The 6423-nt window shown below is 43.5% G+C and overlaps 1 long non-coding RNA gene across 2 annotated transcripts in view; it reads left to right on the forward strand.

Moving 5' to 3' along the window:
* The window catches only part of LOC118169147, a 62573-nt gene extending 62458 nt beyond the window's left edge, over nucleotides 1-115 (forward strand). Inside the window, exon 3 of one of the 2 annotated variants that reach the window (XR_004751938.1) lies at nucleotides 2-84. This is a non-coding gene — a long non-coding RNA (uncharacterized LOC118169147). Of the gene's footprint in view, nucleotide 1 lies in introns of both variants that reach the window. The other variant, XR_004751937.1, reaches the window with a different exon arrangement.
* Nucleotides 116-6423: the final 6308 nt, after the last annotated feature.

A 6423-nucleotide genomic window follows, 5' to 3' on the forward strand; every position in this document is an offset into this window, starting at 1 on the left:
GACAATGCCCTCATTGGGATAACTGCGGGTCAGATTCCCTTAGTTCAAACCCCAGCAGAGATCTGGGGACTCCCACTATGTACACAAGAGGAAGCTGAAGCAGGTCTCCTGGTGACGCAGCTTGTCATTGATGTGCTTAGAGGCATTTCAGTTAGGAAACAATTGCTTTCTCCTGAAGGAACTGTACAGGACTCTTACAGGGGTTAAAGCCCACAGCTATCTATTTAGCCAAGAGATAAGAGCGAGCAGTTTCTATTTATGCCATGCAGCTGTTGAAATGAGCACAGTGCTGGCTAGAGGCATCAGCACAGCTGCTTTAAGTAGCTTATTGAATCTGAAGCTTTGCTGTTTACTGCTGCCCTTTAGTCCTTGTCAAAATGGGGACAGAAAATTCATGTTTGTTTTTACAGAATAGATACCATGTTCTGCTCTTTCTATAGGAAAAAAAAATGCTTGCTTCTGAAAAGCAGCTCAGGAAGTCAGATAATAAGCATGTAGACCTGTCACAGTCCTCCTGAGCCTAGACAAAGCAGTGACTGTCTGCAAGAACTCGAGCCCTGTTCTCAGCCTTCAGGGCGGGGTGACAGTCCTTGGACACCACATTGTTTTGTATGATATGGCACCTACACCATGCTGCACATCTTCCCCCAGTTCCAGCCAGAACCTCTGCTGTGGAGCTGTGGGCCCTGAGGGCCCCCAGGAGCTGCTAGGCAGGTGAGGTGGTGCTGCCACCGAGGGCAGTGTGAGCTGCCTGCAGGAGCTGGCCTCTGACCCTCGGGGCAGGGACCTTCCTATCCGTGGCCACTCCATCCTCCAGGGCAGCATGCCACTTTCTTTGGTGTTGACCCCGCAGTGGGTTAGAGGATTTGGAAGCAGCACGGAAAAGATCCCATGGGGGAGGCACCTGGGGCAACCAAAGCTTCAAAGTACAAAGGTCTTACACAGCAACCTCTTCTCCCCTGTCTTCCCCTTGTGGAGCCTGGAGACCTGGGATCGTGCATGTTGTTTTCCCGCAGTCTTTGCACACACAAAATGCTGTGGAGCTTTTAAGTGCCTCATAGGCACTATAAGAAGAAGGGAACAAAAGATTTCAATTCTATGAGACTCAGTAGAACAATTAAATCTCACGCTGCCAAGGCAATGTATAAATAAATATAGGCTGTCACCTGTATTTCACATTTACTTACAAATGAAATGATTAAGTAGAGCATATCAGCTAAGGCTTGTTAACTTATTTTATTATAGATAACTACAATATGAATGCAAATCAATATAGCTGGCTATTAAGGAGACAGAAACAATGCAGCTCTCGTATCAGCTTGTGAGAAAGTTAGCCTTCATTTTAATTTTAGATATGGGGCTGGAAACATCATAGAACTTTAATTGAATTATGTATAAGTAATTTCCATCACTAACTTTATCTAAATTTGAAGAACAGTTTAAATGTCTTTCCAGAGAATGTCCCACTTGTTCTTTTGAGGAAAATAGGGTTTCAACAGTAGCAATACTTTAATGAAAGCCCATGTTGAGAATTGAAATTAATTACTCAATTGCATAAAAAGACTTATAATGAAATTAATAGAGTAGAAAATTTGTAATGTTAATTCAAATCTAAATTGACAATGGAAGGAAACTTCAAAGGAACTACTCCAATGGGAGCCTTTTGCTGGCTGCAGTAGGCATGGGTAGGGCCAGGAATTATGGAAGAGCTGTAAGGAATGTCTGGGGGGGGTGGAAAAAAAACATTTTGCTACTAAAATCACCCAGGATGAGAAGATGATTGACTGGAGGTCTGTATGCCAGGTATGGGACTGGCAAGCAGGCAGAGCTCCTACCAGTTAGGCATTAATAATGTCAGGGTAGGGTCAGATTACCTGTGGGCCTGGCCAGTGCTAAGCTGCTGTGAGGTCACCTTGGCCTGACCCTGGGCTTCCCCTGCAGGCCCAGCTGGTTGCACACCGCAGCGAGTCTCGTGTGTCCGTGGCATAAAGTGTCAATGAAATGTAGCCCGGGATCTGTCCCTGCTGTTGCGGGTGCAGTCTGTCTCTCACAATATGGAGTTTTTAGGACCCTTTCTGGCACTCTGTCATCTGTGCCAGAGGCTTACATACCCTCACATCCCTCTGCAGGTGAGGCCCGTAACAGTGTCAGGTTATTGATGCAATTTATCTGTTGTCACTTGAGGCAAAAATCACTACATTGAGGTGCTTGAACTGGTACAGCTGAAAATGACTCATCCAGAAATCTTTAAAACCTGACATCCCATCAGTGCCCCCAGAAAATACATTAGAAAACTCCAACAGCTGTGCAGTATTCTTCTGTTTGGAAGGCAGTCCATAAAAATGCCCCACATAGGTTCGTGCTGTTTGAGAGCCATACGGTCATTTAAAACTGTAGTAAAGACTGCCCAAGTGCAAAGGGAAGGGGCTTGGATGCAATGGGAAGTCTTAATCTCATCTGCCATGAATCAGCTTTTATATGAGCTGGGCACAAAGCAGCACGGGGCTAGGTAGATGCACATAACAACAGGACTCAGTGGCATGGAGTCCTTTAAAATAACTTTTTTTTTTTTTTAAGTCATGATTAGAAATGGCTATTCTGCTCATTTAGAATTTCTGGGCTAGAACTTGCATGATCTACTTCAGGCTGTTGTGGAGCTTGAGAGACCTAGAAGAGGAAGAAAAGGGCTATTTTGAGTAGAGCAAGCTCCTAAACTATAATTACAGCACCACCACTTAGCTACGGCAATTTAGCTACAAATGTCACTGAAGGAACTGAAGAGCAGCAGCACAGCGTGCTCCTTCAGTGGGCTGTGGTGGTCTCACCCTGCTGGCAGCTCAGCTCCACCGTAGGCGTGCTCTCACTCCCCCTCCTCAAAGGCAGAGAGGGGGGAGGAAAGTAAGCTGGGAAAGAAAAAGGCTCCCTGGTTGTGATAAAGCTAACTTCATTGACAGGGAAAAGAAGGGGCGGGAGCAAAGGCCCCCACTCCTATGGGGTGGGAGATACCCCTTTGGTCGGTTTAGGTCAGCTGCCCTGGTGACTTTTTGTACAGGCTGAATTTGGGTTTTGGATATTCACAAGCAACTTCCAGTAACTGTCGTATATTTGGGCAGAATTAACCCGGAAATGTGTTCACCCTCCTGCATATATCGAGTTACTAATGAACTAATGCAGAGTGCTGTGAAGAAGGAGGCCAGCAGAAGCGTTGGTTGCTTTGTAGCCCAGGCTGAAGCCAAGTAGGCTGTGACAGACTGAAGGAAAAAAAAAAAAAATTCTTCCAGCAAGGTCCTGTAACTGTTCTCCCTCATATTAAACAGAAGGACATTTCTGTAGAGCTTACAAGTTAAACTTGTGTATCGATTAAGCGGAAAGCATTTTGTTTATTGCTGCAGAATTTGCTGTATGCCCTCACAGGTGAGGGAATTTTCCACTTCTAGATCCATTTCAGTCTCATGAGCACATTAAAATGTATTTTCGACAACTACCTACGGTGCTCAGAGGCCAGGAAAATTCCTTTTAGATCCCTCGGGGTCCGACTCCCTCATTCTGCTGTGTCATCCTGCAGCGCATCCTGCCGTTGTATCGCTGCTGACAAATCTATTCCCTGGGCCATCAGTTAACCCCGTGGGCCTGGTACCTAGCTCTTCAGCAGGCAGGGGACTTTCTCCCCTCTCAGGAAGGTACAAGAGGAGCCTTCTCTAAGGGAGAAGTCGTAACGATGGCAAGCAACACGCGGGCAGTGCTGCAGACCTGGATGGGACTTTGCATGTAGGATTTAGCTTTCCACTAGCACGTATGTAAATGCTGTTGTTTGATGAGAGTGAAAAATGCATTGCTTCAGAAATGGGAGTGATGTGAGGCTGGCTGCTGCATGGCCCCCTTTGGCACCTTATAACCCCCCTGCCACTTGACTGATGTGGACTAGGGCTACTCTAATAGGTGCTGATGGTGCTTTCAATGCCATTGCAAGAGAGAAACATAGAGAAGACAACAGAAAGTCATGCGTTATATGTGTGGTACAGCTGGGGATGTCTCAGTAGGGTTTCAAGGAGCCTAAAAGGCCCTTGAGGTTTTCATTGTGTTCTATAAATTCAGTTGCAGGGATTGACATTAAGAGTGTGCTCTCAGAGTGCTGGTGATGTTTCTCTGTGCACTGTAACTTCCTGCATGCCTCTCTTCATTCTGTTGTTCCGCTCTTCAGGTGGCACAGAAGCTCGAGTGCTGCTTTTGCCATCCGGTGTCACTGTGGGTTTGAGTGCCACAGCCAGGATCACGACTTCCTACTCCCTTTGCACTTCTCCCCTGCCCCTAATAGCCCCCAGGGAACATGCCAAAAGAAAAAAGGGGGCAACCTCCGGTCCCTTTACTTAGAAACAGAGGTGGCAAATCCACCAGCTTTACTCCAAATCTGTGCCAGGGTAAGGGCAGATCCTGGCCTTGGTGAATGTCTTGGTAAATTCCTGGTGCATATTTTCCAGTTTGTCATCTTTAGACCTACACTTCCCTGCCTTTTGGGGGTAGGAGAACGCTTCTGAACTCAGGCTTTCTGCAAGAAAAGGGTCTGCTCATCAGAGGCATATTTACACGGGGGAGAACTAGCTTTGATACTAATTGAGAATTTGGCCTTGTATACTGCGGCTGTTCTCACATGCATAAGCAAATACTACTGTAAACAATAGTTTAGACCCTAGGCAAACATTCATTGCTGGGGCCTAGAAATAAAAGTTTGTGCTCTATTTCTGCTTTAACATGCAGCTATGTTAATTGAAAAGCATACAAAAAATAAATAACAATAAAAACCTCTCCTGCTGGAATTAACTCTGTGGGCCCATCCAAACCAATATTCCCGAAGGAAATGGGGTAAAGCCTTTGCAGTGCAAGTGTGCTGCTTGCTTTGCTTGCAAAATGTTTGTCCATGCGTGCACTGGAAGTAACTGCTAGCCTTTGCGACTCCACTGTAATACTAACAGGGCTTCCTTTTAAAGGCTGTATATCCTGCTCTCTGGAAATTAGTGGGGGAGAAACTGGGATAGGATCTCTTCTTTTTGAAAGAAGCTTCAGTTTTGCAAGAAATTTCAGCACATGTTCACAGACTTACAATATTCCTTTTAGTTCTGCAGGCTCCTTAGAAAATTGTAGCTCAATAGCTATGATTTAGGTGAAATGTTAGGGCTACTTCTGTTATTGCTGTTCTTACATCACGAGGACATACCCCAAAAGCTATTTCCATCCAAAAGCTATTTCCATTTTGCTTTGGCAGCTTGAAACAGTGTATCACACAAATCCCTACCTCAAGACTCAATTGTGATCAGCCTGTGCAGTTACTGGTGCCAGAGGATCTAAGTCAAAAGCAACCTGAAACTCTTTCTCAAGAGTGATGAACTGCATTGGATTTATTCCATGGTACATGGTGTTGCTGTCAAGCATCCCACTGACTGGGAAGTGTCTAGTAACTCTAAGTTGAAAGTCAGTAAAGGAATGCAAATAATTAAATTAGTACATCTACAAGTCTATCAAGATGAAGCAGAAATATAAGAATATGTGCATTACTGTCGATAACCAAGACTAAATAAAAACTGTAATAAATGCCATAATAAACTACAGCAATTAAGTTGAAATAACTCAATGTTTCTCAAACAAAATTCTAGAAATCTCACATTGCTATGAAGCATTTATTTTAATTAAAAATTATTAAATACATATTCTGCTTTGTGCTAGGGAAACAAAAAATAAATCAGAAGATAATCTAGAAAATAGTCTACTTACTTAGTTTCATTTTTTTCTGTGCTATTATCTGTTACTGCAACTGTTCGTGTGAAGTTCAGACTTCGATTTTTTTTGATGGTGTTGGTACCGTGTGGTAATTCTCTGCTTGAATTTGTCCTAATTATGGTATCAAATAGTTGATATGAAACAGACTTCTGTTCTACACAACGGGTTGGCTTTATGCAGAAGTATAAGTACACTTACAAGTACAGTAAGTTTTCCATTATCTAATTAACCAAGTATAGGTGAAATTTTAATTTAAATCATATGATAGCTATTCTTTAAAGATGAATGTACTTACTTGAAATAACTTACTTTAAATAACTGATGGTTAACATAGTTAATAGTTAAGCACAGGTTCTCATTTTTAAAATCTCAGCCAAGCCAAGAAAAGAAGAAAATAACCTAATATGCAAGTCCCAGGCTAAGCCATCATTTCAGTCATACAAGAAGCAAACAGACATCATCGAACCCTGACCTGAAGCTATACCTGGGGGTGTAATATCATACTTAGATGTCATATTGTGCTTTTTTCTTTATCAGGCTTTAGATAAGCACTTGCTCCAAGGAACAATTGCTTCAGATGATGGAGTAAGGTTGCCTGCTCTTGTCCGAGATACAATCTTTTGTATCCTAATAAGTCTCGTACACCCTCTG

The sequence above is a fragment of the Oxyura jamaicensis genome, chromosome 6 (assembly GCF_011077185.1).
Source record: "Oxyura jamaicensis isolate SHBP4307 breed ruddy duck chromosome 6, BPBGC_Ojam_1.0, whole genome shotgun sequence".
Classification (NCBI taxonomy): Eukaryota; Metazoa; Chordata; class Aves; order Anseriformes; family Anatidae; genus Oxyura; species Oxyura jamaicensis.